We start from the raw sequence: 18,254 nt of genomic DNA, 5'->3' as shown, positions 1-18,254 counted from the left end.
CAACAACCCTATCATGATGAAGAGGATGATCAACTTGATAACCCTGAAAAGAGGGGCCTCTGTCAGGTGTAACTGAGATCCCTAAGGATTCAAACACATAAACCCTAGTTTGAAATTTTTCATGGACTTCATCAAGGACGTGAGGACCTGACATAACCATCAGCAGAAGCTAAAGTGCCTCATCATCTTGGCCAACCTCTGAACCTTCAAACGACACACCATCCAATATTGGTAGCTTCGCAAGGTTTGTAGATGGGTGTATACAGTTATTGTTGGTTGTGACTGGATAACTATCAGTGAAAATATTGTGGATTGGATTCATCATCTGAATATGAATAGATTGGCAACTCAACAGATCAGATTCTTTAGATTCCCAAAAATGAACTGAATCAACTGAAAGAGTCTCAGGTAGAGGGGAGGTCAGGAGATTTTCCCCTTCCCCTATAGGGGATTGTAAGACATCATTTGATTGTGTATGTTGACAGAATGTATTGGTTGGGAGACAATAAAAAATATTCGTGACAATGGCTAGAGCACCCCCTTCAACAAACAAATTAGGATATAGAGGTTGATGTGCATCAGTCAAAAGGTGATGGAAATATTTTCTCAGAGAGACATTGCTTGAATCAGAGGGTTTGCAAGATGAGCTTGCATCTGGCGAGGTGATGTTGAGAGGAGTGTGATGTGCAGAAACCCTAATTTCAGAAACCCTAATTTGACTTGGTTCAGGGGTCTCATTAGGAACATGAGAACCTGACATAACCATTAGCGGAAGCTAAAGTGCCTCAACTTCCTAATGAGTCCCTAAACCTTCAAAAGGTGGTTCAGAAAATTCTAGTGGCTTTGTATGATCAATAGATAGATAAGTAGGATAATCACCAGAAGCATGAGTGAATATATTCCCGATAAAATGAGAATTTCCAAAATCACCAGTTTGATCAAGTTGGGTATTTGACACGTAAGGATTTTCTTGGACTAGGAGCGAAAAGGGATTAATGAAAGAAACAAATTGAGCTAGGAAAGATGCATGGCCCTCTCCTTCACATATTAAAGACTGTGAGTGACAAAGATTAGGCATAAGGGATTCAGGAAATGCATCCCTTGACTATGAAACATCACTCGCATGTACATGATTGAAATCAATGTGAGCAAGATAAATATGTGAATGATTTGAAGGAACTGCCGGTGCAGTAGACCCACAGACAAAATTAAGGTATAATGGATGTGCAGGGTCAGATGAAGGGGCACTGATCGGACCCGAACCTGCATTCTGCCCATTTATTTTCTCCAAAGAGAAAGACTAATTTGCAGGCGTGATATGGTCTGTGGATTTGATAGGACAGTCAACTTTACCTGAGATAAGGCCAAAGCCATCATGCACAGGTGAATGATATCCAAGGATATAATGAGACATATGTTGAATGGACTGGATCCAGGTTCCATCAACAGGAAGAGATGTTATGTAATTTTTAGATTCAAGATCCAAAAGATGTACAAGGGATTTAGAGGCAAGACCATCAGATTAATTTCCCAATGAGCACTATTCATCGTTTGAACTATTTACAACCACAATCTTATTATGAAACAATTCAAGGGGAGGATGAGAAATCCCACCAACAATAATCTCTTCCTCGGTGGGTCGAGGTTGTTCCAGATTCAGAGGGATAGGAAAAAAAAAGTTACGGGTAGAATATGGACACTTTGTCATCTGCAAATTATGATGATACTCATGTGAAACATGACTTGTTTCTAATTTAAAATTTTGTAAAGAAATGAGAACCAATCATTGAAAATTTATATTTAAATACATGCATTCGACATCAGTTTCATGCAATTCAAAGCAAAGATGCACATATCTGAAAAAAATCCTCTAAATATTCTTCAGGTTACATCCTAATCTCATTTGTCCTCTTTAACACATCTTGAAAATAATACCTATCAAATGCTTGTTGGAGCTTACCGATGAGTTTATTGAACGAATGAATGGACGTTGTCAGCAATGTGTGGCACCATTGCTTGGCGTGACCTTCAAGGGTGAGGGAGAAAAACACACAAGCGAACTCTTCATCATCAATCTCAAAAGGTTCACAAAACTCAAGGAAATCAGAAATGTGCTCGATTAAAGGTGTTCCATCCTCACCATCAAACCTTAACTGAGACAAGTGATGGAGCTGCTCTTGGGGGATGGAAAATCGAAAAATAGACAAACGAAACAAACACCCTGAAAGCAAGATTTTGGTTGGAGCCATTAATAATTATGAGACTAAATTGTAGGCTCCAATGGCTCATCTTGTCAATTGGCCCTCCTTCTGGCGCCAAATCTATTGACGAGATGGAATTCTATGCCAATAGCAAGGGGGACCTCCTTGGTGTAGGTTCCCAACTGGAGCCTTCACCATTTGTGATAGGGATCCCTTCCGGTACGTAGGCTTGGCTGCCGTTAAGTTTTATTGAGCTTGCTTTGGAAGGAGGCAAAATATGAACTCAATTAAAAGCATGTACCTCAATAAATACAAGGAAATAATTGACAAATCTTTTATGCCACATAAACCATGAATAGCCAGACTATAAACAACATAAATATTATGTAAAGTTACTATTAGCAGGCTTCAAATAAGGTTCATGTTTGCAAAGATAAAATATTAGTAATTGTAAAATAGTTCACAATGATCAAACATTTATGAGCATAAAAAAAGGTCCAGTCAAACAGATTATACCAATACCAAAGAAATAGCTCACCAACATGAGCATAGAGTTAGTGAATCAAATACCATCCATACGAAACAACACAAAGTTTGGAGTATGAGACAGCATATGAGGAAACTGCAAATCAAAGAGCTTTCAGGAACATTCGATCCATCAAGTGAAAAAAATACTCATGGCATTAGAACATAAAGGAACATTCGATCCATCAAGTGAAAAAAATACTCATGGCATTAGAACATAAAATATCTGAAGAATCCAATAGTGGAAACGTAAAATCACTCCTTGTATCAATTAGAAGGACATAAATTCTCTTATGCATATATCTCCAAAAGAGTCCTTGGAAAAATCCCTTTTACAAATGAGGCATGAGGGTATATTTATATGGTGAGAGTGACTCTTGGCCCACCCTTGACACTTGAACTTCCTCATGACTTTTCATCTACCTGGTGACTTTTGGTATTCCACATGACCTTTCATATTCACAAACATGTTCTATGCTACTGCATAAGATGGCAATAACTTTCTACCTTCCTTTTGCCTTGGAGCTAGCATGACTCCAATATCTGTTGTTGACCAAGATCATGCATTTCCACAACAACGATCCCTTGGGTAATTTTAGCAACAAATTGGGCTCAAGTGTCTGCATAAATGTTAGGGACTTGCCTTCACCAGTTCAATCCTACACATGTACAAAATCATAAATTAATCATCAAGAAAAAATGTAGTTTGATGAAATATAAGATATAAATATCACAATTAATAACGGGCCAAAATTCTTAGCCTTGACATCTCTTGCAATTTCATGGTCACAAATTTGTTCGTTGATACGTTCCATATCTTGGAATCAACCGTTTCTTTCTTTGAGTGATTATATTATCATTGTTATATCACCTTTCACACTCATTTTCATCCTGATCGTACATGTTGGGCATTGTGACATTGTGTTGTTTTTAAACATTTGCGAAGGTGTTAAGTAAATGACCGATTGAGGCTTATATTTATAGTCTTAGGTCACTCATGTGGGGTCACATGGGTCGTAGGGCCTGATATAGGTTAGCGTGTGACCTATGGGACCTGTGTTATACGTGAAACCTATGCGACTTGTGTGACCTATGCTACCTTTGCTACTTATGCGACCCTTGCGACTTGTGCGACCTATGTGACCTGCGCGACTTGTGTGACATTTGTGACCATTACGACCTGTACAACTTATGCAATCTTTGTGACCTTTGCGACCTATGCGACTTTTGTGACCTTTCCGACCTTTGCAACCTGTGCGACCTATGCAACCTATGCGACCTATGTGACCTATGTGACCTGCGACCTATGCGACCTTTGTGACCTTGTGACTTGTGCGACCTTTGCGACCTATGTGACTTTGGGACCTATGCAACCTTTGCGATATGTGTGACCTTTGCGACCTTTTGACTTGTGCAACTTATGCGACCTGTCCGACCTATGCAACCTTTGCTACCTGAGTGACCTATGTGACCTTTGCGACCTTTGCGACTTATGCAACCTTTGCGACCTGTGTGACCTATGCCACATTTGTGACTTGTGCGACCTATGGAACCTATGCTACCTATGCGACCTATGCGACCTTCGCGACCTATGTGACATGTGTGACCTATGCGGCCTGTGCGACTTGTGTGACCTATGAGACCTATGCGATTTGTGCAACCTATGCAACCTTGTGACTTTTGCGACCTTTGCAACTTGTGTGACATTTAAAACTTGTGCGAATTTGCGACTTGTTGAACTTGGTTTGGCTTATGAAAAAGACATGAGTCTTTTCTAGACTTTTCTGAGGTTTCTCGGCTTCTGAATAGACTCTAAGGATGGGCGGTAGCTACGGAAGAGGTGAAGGGGCTTCAAAGTTTAGAAGAGTTGTAAACTTTTGGAGGTTTTTTGTAGCGGCTTCAACAAGTTCATAATCCCTTTGGGATTTAGTATTAATCCCCTCAGTTTATAATATCAATCCATTGGGTTTATAATATTAATCATTATCAATCATGGTCAATCATAACCGACCATGTTCAACCATTGTTGGAAATAAAGCATGGTTAACCATGGTCTAACATTGCATCCCACAAAGATTGTCTTGATATGAAAATAAATCACTGTCAACAATGGTTGACCATGGTCCAATATTGCATTGTGACAAGGATTGTCTCTATATGGAAATCAACCCTAGTCAACCATGGTCAACCATGTTTATTTTAGGGTTTATAATATTGATATTAGGGTTTATATACCTTGAGTTTATAATTGTTATACCTTCGGTTTATTATTCCCTTGGGTTTATAATATAAATCCATTGGGTTTACTAATCTAATGGTTCATATTCCTAGGGTTTAATATTATTCAACAATGGTTAACCATAATCAACCATGGTCAACCATGGTCCAATGTCGCATCGTGACAAGGATTATCTCAATATGAAAATCAACCATGCTAAACCATGTTTATTTTAGTATTTTTAATATTTATCTTAGGGTTTTTTGTACATTGGTTTTATAATATTACTCCATTGGGTTTAATATTATTCCCTTGGGTTCATAATCCCTTGGGGTTTTTGTATTAATCCCTTGGGTTTATTATTCCTTTGGGTTTATGATGTCAATCCCTTGGGTTTATTATTCCCTTAGGTTTATAATATCAATCATGGTCAACCATTTTCTGTTAGAGGTCTATTTAGGCACATCACTCCCGACAATCAGATCAATGTAAACAGGGTCCATCAAACCCTAATTTAATTTATACATGCCCTAGACATGCCACCTCATTGAGTGCTTTCATCCATGAGAGTTTCCTGACTTCAAACCCTGCTAAAGTGCTTCCTTGGGTCACCAGTGCACCCTTGGTCACAGGTAAGTGCTCTGCAAAGCTAGTAGCCCCATTCAAGGCTGCTTTGGAGACCACCTAAGCCCCCTCAAGCTTGCATTGAGCGAGAATCCTTAAAATGTTCATTGGATCCTGAGTATATTCTTCAAACACTGGGGCTTTTTCTCTTTCATTAAAGCCAGTGATTAACATCTGATACTCGTTAGTCATACAATTCATGGTAATCGTGACCAGATCTATATCTGGCGTTGCTTCACCGATGCCACCCAACTTGTTCTTGAGCTCCTTGATCCGCGAAATGAATGCTATAACTATCTTGTTCTCCTCCATCTTGATGGAGATAATCTTGCTCTTCAAGAACAACAACCGATTGGTGTTCTTGACCTCATAGAGGTCCTTGAGAATCTTCCAGATCTCTGATGCAATCTTGCAATCACGGATATGGGGAATAATGCAATATTTGACTGACAATTTCAGGAGCATTCTTGCCTTAGTCTCCCGCTTGTCCCAATGTTGTATTGTTTTTGTTGTTCCTCCCACAATGAGGTTTGGCTTCACCTCATCATTGTTCACAATCATCCATGCATTGTGTCCCTCAAGTAGGATCTGTAGCTTGAATTTCCAACTAAAGTAATTGGATCTATCCAGCTTGTTGTTTTCATTGACGTAAGCTTTTGATAATTGATTATTCATGTTGAATGAATAAAAAACCTTCAACCCAACAATTAAAGGAACAACCCCGGATATATTTTAAAGAACAAAATGCTACCAAGCACCAGATCCAATAAAAATGACCCCAAAATCCCTTTTTTTCCAATCACCCCACTTTTTTTTTAAGAGAAAAATTACTTCAATTCTTTCCCTTTTAAAAAAACAATTGTTCCCCTTTTTATCAAATAATAATCTCTTCAAAATAAAGCGCCTCCTTTTCATTTCAATTAAAGAATTAAATTAAACTCTTTAATTAAAATAAACTCAATAAAACAAAAAAAATGAATATCCTTTTCTCACATATGGCAGATCTGCCTTGTCCCTCAAATAATCGCGTGGAGGAAAGGAAAAGCTTGGACATGAAACATGGCTACATCAAAGCACCTTGGTTTGAATTCAATGATGGCGTCCTCAACTGCAGCACGAAAGAAAAATTACTTGGCTTGGCCTCAAGCTAGGCCTCAAAATCTTTCTTCATTGATCGACAGCGGCTCAGCCTAACAATGTGAAAAGAAAATCTCAAGGGAGAAATGGGATTTCTCATCCAGGAAACTTTGATGATTGTGGTGTTGTCGTGGTTACACAATTGACTATAAATTCTGTAAGGCCTTTTCTACCTCCTCCACGCCAATCCACGGCCACGCCAAAACAGATGGGAGAAAACTGGGAGAAAATTTCGCAGTGATTATCAATCGAATGGCATTCACCCAAAACACAATCCTCCACGCCGCCAAAAATAGATGATTAAAGTTCTTTTTTTTTATTCAATGCAACCACAATAATGGATTTAACGGCCTCAACCATGACTTGAATAACACTAATATTCTCTTTGATTTCTTCTCCGTTGTCGCTGGTCTCTTGCGCCTCCTCCTCGAAAGTCATGCGACCTGCAGCCTCCTTCTCAATCGACAGTTCCCGCCTGCGATCCAACAGTGAATCCACGCTCACCACACCAAGTAGTAGCAATCTCCTCCACGACAATCTGGCAATGAATCATGTCACACAGCAATGATCTCCTCCACAGTGATCCATTCTCTGCACGGATCCTTAGTAGCTTACCACGTAGCTACAATTTACCGCAAAAACCACACATGGCAGCGCGATTTTCTAATGCACACTCATGCTATTCTAGCCAACTAAATTCGTGCTAATCGCCCTCCAAATGCATTGGTTAAATTTCTACCTCCACTCAGGGTTACAGGCTTCCTTATCCTTGTAGCTCTGATACCATGTCAAAAATAATGCAAATCAACTTTATTAAACAACTAAGCAACTTACAAGTGTGGAACACCACCTGTAAGACTTCCACTGTAGAATATGCTCAAACTTTCATTGATTACATGAAAAATATATATAGCAAACACACATTTAGGGAAGTTGAACATAATCCTATAAAATAGGAAAAGATTCCTAATCTATGGTTCAGTTTGAACTATTTCTACATTAATATCGACAAGAACATAAACAACTATTTCAAAAAGCTTTAGAAGTGGCATTGGAGTCAAGCAAGGTTGCCCTCTATCCCCTACTATTTTTGGTCTATATATTGATAAATTCGAAGAGCGGCTAAATATGCAAGGTGGAGATGGTGCTCGGTTGGTGGAGTTTGTGATAAAGCTTCTTTTATATGTTGATGATATTGTATTGATTTCTAAATCGACCCATGGATTGCAAATGCACTTAAATGTCCTTGAGAATTTTAGTGGGGATGCAAGTCAATACTAGCAAGACCATAATAATGATTTTTTCTAATAAAAGGAAGTAGAGCAAGCATACATTCTTCTTTGAAGATAAATTTTTTGAAGAAGTAAATGAGTACAAGTACCTTGGGATTGATTTCAACGACAAACTCAATTGGGAGGACTATAGAAAGAAGAGAATTTTAGGAGGGTGGAAAGCATTATATGCTCTTCAAAACAGATGTAGAGAGGTAGAGTTATGGGATTGGAAAATGATTAAAGTTCCTTTTGGACTCCTAGTTTGTCCAGTGATGCTATAAGGGTGTGAATTGTTGGCTAGCAGCACTCCTGTCTCAAAATGGAAACAAACTAAAAAAATCCAAAAACACTTGATCATGAGCAAGTTCAAAATAAAAAGTTCTGTACCTTGTGAGATAATGTTGAGTAAAATAGGAACAACTCCCACTAAACCAATTTCTATGGTGAGGCAAATGAGAGTAGGTAGATGGCCTAATGTTATATTCAATGAAGGCATGAGTGAAAGAAAGAGAACATGGATGAAACAAAACTACACATTGATGCGAAAATGGAATATCTGTCTCAATGCCTGTCCCAAAAATAGCAAGGAGATAAAGGATTTTGTTATGGATAAGTTTCATAAAAAGGTATGGGGAAAAGAGTTGGGTAGAAAGAAGAAATATTACATTGAGGAATTCAACCCTATCTGTGATCTACAACAGAAAGAGTTCATTGGAGCTAGCATTTCGCGGAGGGAAAATATTCTTATTGCTCAATTAAGGACCAACTCACATAAACTTCAGTGTGAAACAAGACAGTGGAAAGGGACTAAAGAAGCTTGGGAAGAAGGGGTGTGTACATTTTGCACGTCTAGGGATGTGGAATCGGAAAAACATTTCATTTTGGAATGTGATGCATTGAAAGACATCAGAGAAAGTTATGAGAACATGTTAGCATCATTTTCTTGGCATTATCTTTTTAGTGAGGGGATTGTTTGAAGGTTGGGCCATCTCATCATCAATTTGAATCAGAAAAAGATTGAATTGCAAAAAGCTAAAAACATGGAACCAATGGCCTCATAAACTATTTTTAGTCTCGTGGCCCTTAAAATATCATTTCATTTCATATATGTAAAATGGATGTTCACAATCACATATGTAGAATGGATATTAAAATGAGTTATTGATTAGTTGGTTTGAGTGCTCTTAATTTCACATCCTTACAATATTACATGAGTATAATATTTTTCTTATTCTTATATTGAATATTTTTGAATGGATATTAAAATGACTTATTGATGTTGTTAGTTTGAGTGCACTTAATTTCACATCTTTAGAATATAGATTACAAGAGTATAATAATGTTTTTACTTTTATATTGAAAAAGTGTCAAAGGTAGTGCGAAATTTGAACTTTGAAGACAAGTTCCAATCTATGCATGGCATTACATTGGTAGAAGGTGAAAGAAATCAAACATTTCAGGCCTTCGTTATATTTTGAAAATATGGATAATACCATAAATTTGAATAGAGAACCACTAGGATGTGAATGTAGTGCAAAATTGAAACTTGAACATAGGTTCCAATTTATGCATGGCGATACATAAATAGGGTGCGAAAGGAATCAAATATTTCAGGCCTTTGTTATATTGCTATAAAATGGATAATATATGAAATTTGAATGGAAACACACATATCATTATAAGGAGAAGAAGTTGGCAAAATAAATCAAAGATTTCAAGTCTTCATTTTATTGTGAGAAAATGGATAATATTGGAAATTCTAATGGAAAACACAAATCAGATCAATTTAAGTGGAGAAGTTAACAGGGTAAACAAGGTTTTGATCAATATAGAAAAGTCCAAAATGTGGTTCTAGATCCTCCCCTCCCTTCAAATTCTCATTGAAAAGAGCGAAAATGTATGTATCAATGTGTTGTCTAGGTCTTTTTGGCATTCCTGCATTTGAAAGCACATGTTTGATGAGATTGTTCTTGCAAGTCTGCACATTCTCAACAGTAGCTACCTCATTTCCTGCCGAAGGCCAACCACCCTCAGTTATGATGATGGGAATATCGGGATGTCTCGATTTCTCAATATCTGAAATCAGAGAATCCACTACCGCATCGAACAAGCTTTTATAGAGATGACCTCCATCATTCACCATGGGATCCGCAGATCTAAACAAAGCATAATCTAAGAAGATTTGGGCCTTATTGTAATTGTAACTAAAGTAGGGATACACATTAGCCATGAGAGGAGACCCATTATCTACCAGAAAGTTAAGTACATCACTCATGCTACTCTTCAATTCATCAACGAATTCTCCCTGAGAAGGAAGATATGATTTTCCCAGAGCAGACGAGGTGTGGGTAGTGGAGACCTTTATGCGGCTCTGTAGATTCGCATTCTAGACTACGGTTTGAATGTTTCTCATGGCAAGAACGCGATAGGGAAGATGCTTCCGATTTTCACTTGAAAAAACTTTGTTGTTGACATCTATGTATTTGATGTTGGTGGTCGAATAGAATTGGTGAATGTTGTCACTAACCCACCCATTTGCTGTAACCTGATCGGATGTGATCTTCTAGAGCTCATCGTTCCCAACTTAGATAATCACCTCGATTCCTCCGCTGTTTTGTAACACTCACACAGCTTCGTGATGTGCTTGGAAAAGCCTAACTTTGCCGATGTTGAGAGACCTTATCAGATTTTCCAACAGATCTGGAAGTGGCAAATTGTTTGCAACCATTCCATAGTAGACTCCAACTACAATATGTAAATGTGTTAGAAAACTGGCATAGATGGGTCTAGCTAGTAAAGGTTGAACACATAGCTTTGCAGAGCAAAAACACTAAAAGAAAATCGAAAGAACAAAAGAACGATTCGTTAGAAAATAGGTTACAATGCTCATGATATAGCATTATTGGGTGAAGATCCCTAGGTAATGCACCATAGTGGTGAGCAATGAGAAGACTCAACACTTACAACAAGTTCCATAGAGAACTAGCCAGTTGCGGAGTGAAAGGAGGAGTAAATCAAGGAGTAAATCATGCAGAAGAACTAACTAGTTGCGGAGTTAAAGAAGCAGCAAATCAAGTAGATCATGCAAAAGGAATCTTGCATGTAGTCCCATGCTCTAACTAAGAGTCCACATGTAGGTGTGTAGTACTTCCAATACCCCCCCTGAACACCACTATGGGGAAAAATAGAAAATGGGCCCTGGCAACTAAGGCCAAAGGTCACCCAAAATACAGTGCAACTTGTACTAAAATTGAGGAAAGAGGGAAAACCTCGTGGGAAAAACCCCCCCTTAAAATACAATGTAATCAAAAGAAAAGAGGAAGAAAAGACAATTGCTAAGCAACTATGTCCTTCATTCCAAGACGATCACGCAGAGAGCGAAACTTCTGCTCAGTGAATGTCTTGGTGAAGATGTCTGCAGTTTGTTCTGCTGAAGGACAAAACTGCAAATGAATGACCCGATCATGTACTAAGTCTGTGATGTAGTGCATATGGATCTCTATGTGCTTTGTCCGTTGCCGCTGTAATGGATCCCTACAAAATTTAAGATTGCTCTGGTTGTCACACCATACCAGATGACAATGGGCTGGTGGAACTGGATGCCCAACTCAATGAGGAAGTGATGTAGCCAAAGAGCCTGAATGGTGATGTTGACTACTCCTCTGTACTCGGCCTCAGCTGAAGAGAGAGCAATAACAGCTTGCTTCTTGCTTGACCAACAGATAGGGCCAGATCCTAGATTGAGTGAATATCCGAAGGTGGACTTGCGATCAATGTTGTCTCCCGCCAAATCAGAATCTGTGAAGCCAAGGAAATTCAATGCAGTGCCTACTGCATAGTGAATCCCAAAGGTGATGGTGCCCTACACATATCGGAGGATGCGCTTGGCAGCATTCTAGTGTAGCTCATGCGGCTCCTACATGTATCTGGAAACTGCCCCTACTGCATATGAAAGATCTGGTCTAGAGTGGGTGAGGTACAATAAGCTCCCAACTAGCTATCAATAGAGAGTGCTGTCAACTAATGGAGTGTCACCTCCATCCCCAAGGCGGGCCCCAGACAAAAAAGGAGTCGGTGCTGGCTTGCAGTCAGTCATGAGAAATCTCTCGAGGAGATCCTGTGCATACTTAGCCTGAGAGAGTTTGATGCATGTGGCATCCTGGCTGATCTCAAGACCAAGAAATAAGTGTAATGGACCCATGTCCATCATCAAAGACCTATCATGCAAGGCCCTCTTAACTGTAGAAATGGTTGAAGCCGAGCTGCCAGTGATAAGGAGATCATCCACATACAAAACTAAGATAAGAAGAGAATCATGTGTCCTGAGCATGTAAACATTTGGATCAAACTTACATCTTTCAAAGTTTTGTTATAAGAGAAAAGAATCCATCTTCACATACCAAGCTCTTGGGGCCTGCTTAAGGCTGTAAAGAGATTTCTTTAGTCTGCAGACCAAAGATGAATCCTGAATGAAACCATGTGGTTGCTCCATGTAGATCTCCTCAGATAGGTCTCCATGAAGAAAGGCATTCTTCACATCCATTTGATGTACTTCTCACCCCTGGGCAGCCGCAATGGCAAGTGTAAGGTGTATGGAATCCATATTTGCTACTGGAGAAAAGGTCTCATCATAACCAATGCCATGCACTTGTTGGAAGCCTTTGGCTACTAGCCTTGCTTTCCGTCTGGCGATTTTCCCATCTGTAGCACTCTTCCTCCTGTAGACCCATTTGCATCGGACAAGTTTCCTTCCTGAAGGAAAGGGGACCAGATCCCAGGTCTGGTTCTCGAGGAGGGAGTTATACTCCTCCTCCATGGTGGACTCCCAAGATGGATGCCCAGCAGCCTCAAAATAAGACTATGGATCAGAAGAATGAACCAAATGACAATGCGAGGATGGCGATGGTTAAGTGGTAGTGAGGGCAAGAGGAGTGTCAATAAACTCTGAGCTAGTCCTCTGCAGATCAAAATTATCCCCCACAAGACCATTTCTAGCAGCTGGGTGGTCTTGTGCATATATCTCACGTAAGCTCCTTTTTCTCTGATTTATGACAAGGGAATCTGATTCATTGTTGGAAGCCCGATCCGGGCTTGGATGTGGATCATCATATCCATGCACTAGATTTGTATCTGAGGACTCTGTCTCTGCATCTGCATGCTCTACCTCGACATCTACATGCTATGTATCTGCATCTAAGTGTACTGAGTCATCATCTCGGACATGAGGTAGATAAAAGGTGTCTGCATGCGGAAATTGAGGTGCATGCAAGAAATTTTCCTCAAATTTGACACTTCGCTCAATGATGAGCTTATCCGTAGAGGAAATTAGGAGCTGGTATCCCTTCACACCATCAGGGTATCCAACAAATATGCACTCAATGCTCTGTGGATCAAGAGCTTTCCTCTTTTCAGAGGGGATCCTGGCCCATGCTCGGGAGCCGAAAACACAGAAGTGGGTGACCTTTGGTTTAGTGCTGCTCCAAGCCTCAAAGGGGGTCTGATCCTTGATATACCTATGAGGAGATCTATTCTAGACGTAGTTAGCACAATTAAGTGCTTCAGCCCATAGCTTATGACGCAGTGACTTAGCATGCAACATGCAGGAATCCATCTCTTTGAGAGATCGATTCTTTCTCTCAGCAACTCCGCTTTGCTGCGGAGTGTATGGAATTGTGTACTGCAACTATGTGCCGGACAGAAGGAAAAGGTTTCGAAGTGCTGTGTTAACATATTCCCCCCCATCGTCTGTACAAAGGGTTTTGATCTTTCTCTCTGACTGTGTCTCAACTAGTGCTTTGAAATCTTCAAAGTGCGCAAAAACTTCAGATTTGGCCCTAAGAAGATACACCCAAGTATATCATGAGAAATCATCAGTAAATGTAAGCACATACCTTGCCCTGTTGATGGAAGGATGAGGAAAAGGCCCCATGAGATCACTACAGATTAGATCTAGAGGAGAGGATGCTCTGTGTGTCTTGCCAGTGTCAAAATTTTCTCGAGGATGTTTGCCAAGGACACACCCTTCACAAACTCCTTTGGAGAAACTCATATTTTGCAAGCCTTCCACCATCTCATTCTTGCTTAGCTGCTGCATATACCTGGAATTTAAGTTACCAAACCTCTCGTGCCAAAGCCTACTACTATCATCAGCATGTGTAAGTAATAAGGAGGATTCAGATTCAATAAATTCAAAAAATGTATACAGTCTGGCTCCATTGTTTACCTCACCATTTGCAATTTTGGAGCTGCTATGTAGGTCATATATGTTCATTGCATCTGGATTGAATTCCACTCTCTTTCCGGTGCTGGAATGAGTGATCTGATAAATTAAAAGTAGGTTTACCGAAAGTTTTGGAACATGAATCACATCTTCAAAGCTTCCGTGTAAAAGTTCCACTCTACCTTTTCCAGTGACCTCAATAGGTGAGTCATCTCCCATGAGGATGTGAGGTCCTTTACATGCATCCAAAGAGGAATAGACTTCCTTTGCGGCAGCCATATGATGTGATGCACCAAAATCTATAATGAATGCATCAGGAGAAGAATTAATTGCAACTAAAGCATGAAAATTGTTACCTTTCCCGTGTGGTGGATCCTCAGTTTTCTTCTTGGCGCCCTGAGGGATGTAGTCCCCAAGGTTGTGCTTCTGAAGGATTTATACCATTTGGTCAATTTGTTTCTTCATGCAAGAGGATTTTGGATGGAATCCTTTTTGAGAGTAGATGCATCTGTTTCCTTTCTTCCCTTTCTCATTTCTCGAGCCGGAGGAGTCATTGAAGGGCTTGGTGTACCCTTCCTTATTTGGATGGGAATGCACTTTTCCCTTGTCTTTGCTACTAATTTTTCTGATTTGAATCAGATCTGTGATTTTTATTGTGGCTTCCATCATGCACAGCAAGTGCATGCGCTTTTGTAAGTTTGACTTTCCCCATGCCAATGAGTTTATCTTGCTCAAAAGTAAGGGACTCCATGAATTCTTTGAGAGAAGGCATAGTGTAGGATTTACCTATTGCAAGCCTTACTGAATGAAATGTAGACACAAAAACGGAGTCTTCCGGTCTGAGATTTGACATAATAGAGAGAATTTGGCAACCCTCCTCCTTGGATTTGTCAATTCCACAACCCTTGAGTTGCAGCAATAGATCATTATATTTGGTGAAGAAGTATTGAATTCTATCATAGTTTCGTGGATATAATGACAACAACTCCACTTCAAGCATATGTCCTTTCATCTCATCCTATTTCCCGTAGAGTTCTTCAACCTTTTTCCAAATCTCATTGGGAGTATTGCAGGCAGATAGATGAAACTGCAACTCTGGAGAGATGCACATGCATATCGATCCATGGACCTCATACATGCGGTTGAGGTACCTGGATTTCTCTATGGCTGAAGTGGGTTCCACTTTTGCAGCCATGGTAATCTTGTAAAACCCTTTTTGACGAAGGTATCGAGCCATTTAGTCCTTCCATTCATGATAGTTGTATGGTGTTAGGATCGATGCTTTGGGAAACTCCATTTTCTGTCGATCTTCGATCTCCAAGCTGTAATACCTGCAAAATAAAGTACTAGTGCGCCTTTTATCTAGCAACATGTGGGCTCTGATACCATGTCAATGTGTTAGAAAATCAGCACAGATGAATCTAGCTCGTAAATGTTGAACACACAGCTTTGCAGAGCAAAAACACTAAAAGAAAATCGAAAGAACAAAAGAATGATTAATTAGAAAATAGGTTACAATGCTCATGATATAGCACTATTGGGTGAAGATCCCAAGGTAATGCACCATAGTGGTGATCAATGAGAAGACTCAACACCTACAACAAGTTTCGGAGAGAACTAGCCAGTTGCGGAGTGAAAGAAGGAGAAATTCGAGGAGTAAATCATGCAAAAGAACTAACCAATTGCGGAGTTAAAGAAGGAGCAAATCAAGGAGTAAATCATGCAGAAGGAATCTTGCATGTAGTCCCATGCTCTAACTAAGAGTCCGAATGTAGGTGTGTAATACTTCCAACACAATAATATTTTTGCAATTTAGTCAGATTATCGCAGGCCTTGAGTTTCAAAAACCATTCATGATTATTACACTCACACATAAGGATAATAGCTATGAAAATTAAAATAAATCATATGTTTGATATCTTTGTTTTTGGATGCCATTTCTCGGCCGGCTGTATATTTTCTTCCAAATAACAGAAACGTGGCATACTAAAAATGATAGTTGTGGCCTTAAACAGAATGCTAGAGCTTATGGGATATTGTCAGAGGAAAAGGCCTTTCTATACTATATATAGTGAAAGATGATAACTATGTGCGGCGTTTGAAGAAGGGAAGGCAAATGCGTAATGACTCCTAACGAAGGATAGTTATCATGGTTCACATAAGTAGATGAATAGTGTTTGGAGAGTACTTGACTTTGTCACCGGTCGCTGTGTAAAACCATTTTTTTTTTCCACTAGACTATGAAATATTTCTTTGAACACATTGCAACACCGGCCCCGGTCGCTCTAAACATTGTCGGGACATACATGGTGGCTTGATTGCTTCATGATCGGATTCTTCGTACCAAATTTCTTCAAATACTTATCCACAGGTTAAATTTGATGGATGCCTCCACTCGTCAAGGAAATTTTTTATGACACTTTTACTTTTAAACTCCCTATCATATCAATTTTAATATTTATTTGTACAAGTTTTATCTAATTTCAAATTGTACTCATAATTGTTACAAATTTTCTCATTCTTTGTTGTATCAATCCACTCAACTCTCGTTGCTACACTTTCTTTTGAGACGTGTTGATCAAACTTTTTTGCAAATTTTCCACGTTGTTGAAATGTTTTGAGTTCCTTTGAAAGATGGAAACAGTGATAAAATAGATGGAAAATATGTATAAAAACAACAAAAATTAATATTATAAGGTGAAAAAAAAAATATATTCATAATTACTCTCACATGAAAATAATGAATGTAAATATTTTTGCAACAAATTTGACAAAAATATTCCACTTAACAAAAATTGAAACACACATACCATGTTTTCCATTTAAGTCACTACGATGTTCATCCCATTAAAAGAACAATAGTTGTGAAATAAGTTTCAAACCAAAAACATAATGTGCATGAACTATGTAAATGTTCAAAAGGTGGATTCAAGATCAACATGTACACAAACTAAATTTTGGATAGTTTCACCAAAAGAGGTAATTGTCAAAACACCACCATTACAAACATAAAAATAAAAGCAAAAACTTTAAATATTTAAGATTCTTCTTTCTTTAGCATCTTTCCAAATGTCATATACCCTATCCCATTCCACCAGCAATGAATCAAGGCAAGTTAGAGACACTCGGATCAAGGCATCCAATGAAACTAATGATAGCTTTGTTCTTTGGACATCCATTATTATGTTTTGTCTTGAGAATCCTCTCTCACAACCAACTGTACTTGCAGGAATAGTAAGTATTGTCTGCCATAATTTTGACATGTTAGGAAAATTTGTATTCAATCCTATAACATAAAAAATCCTCCATGAATATTTCATGGATGATCCCTCGCAATTAACACGAAGAGTGTCAACAAATGGATGCAACTCTTTCAAACAAGCCTCAAAATCAAATGTAGTTTTGTTTTCTTCACTTTGATAATAAGGATGTTGTAAGTGTTGAAAAATATTTTCAAGCCAACGCTTTGAATTTCGTTCTCTGCCATGAACATTCTCTAAATAATGGCAAGGGCTAAACAACCTTGTTATGTTGAAAAATGCAAGATCAGGGAATATTCTGTTCAAATTCTCTACGAGAGCTTGAACTAATATTTTGCAAGTTGTTTGCAACTTTCTATTGAACCTTCAATACATAGTTTCCATGATTGTTTTTGTATATCAACACAATCAACATATGCATGTGGAATTGCTACAGATCGTAATTCATGCTTGTGAACAAGCCCCTCCTTATCACAAATTTATAGAAAGCCAAATTTCGAGACATCTATAAATTTAGGTAAATAACATGTGCCATCTGCAAATGTGTCACTTCTTAAAAACCACCTTTTCAAAGTTCTTACCATGACATCTATGGCTGCCCCTAAAGAGCTGACATCAATGTACTCTTCTTGGAATTTCTTGTTCAACTTGTTTAATTCACACATTATATCTGCAAGAATATGCAAACAAAATTGTACTGAAAAAGATTCTTGCCTTATCATACCATGAGTCGTTTCCTTCATTTTTCCATAATGTTAATATGGGAGGCATAAGTACAACAAGTCTTTCAATAAC

At 38.8% G+C, this 18,254-nt stretch overlaps 1 pseudogene; it reads right to left on the bottom strand.

Moving 5' to 3' along the window:
* Nucleotides 1-9,765: 9,765 nt before the first annotated feature.
* Nucleotides 9,766-10,122, bottom strand: LOC149184374 (glucan endo-1,3-beta-glucosidase, acidic pseudogene; annotated as a pseudogene).
* Nucleotides 10,123-18,254: the final 8,132 nt, after the last annotated feature.

This window comes from Pinus tabuliformis, chromosome 3_2 (genome assembly GCF_031772625.1).
Source record: "Pinus tabuliformis cultivar Carrire ecotype Pingquan chromosome 3_2, CPIR1, whole genome shotgun sequence".
Classification (NCBI taxonomy): domain Eukaryota; kingdom Viridiplantae; phylum Streptophyta; class Pinopsida; order Pinales; family Pinaceae; genus Pinus; species Pinus tabuliformis.
The sequence above is the reverse complement of the archived record's forward strand: the minus strand, read 5'-3'. Positions and strand labels throughout refer to the sequence as shown.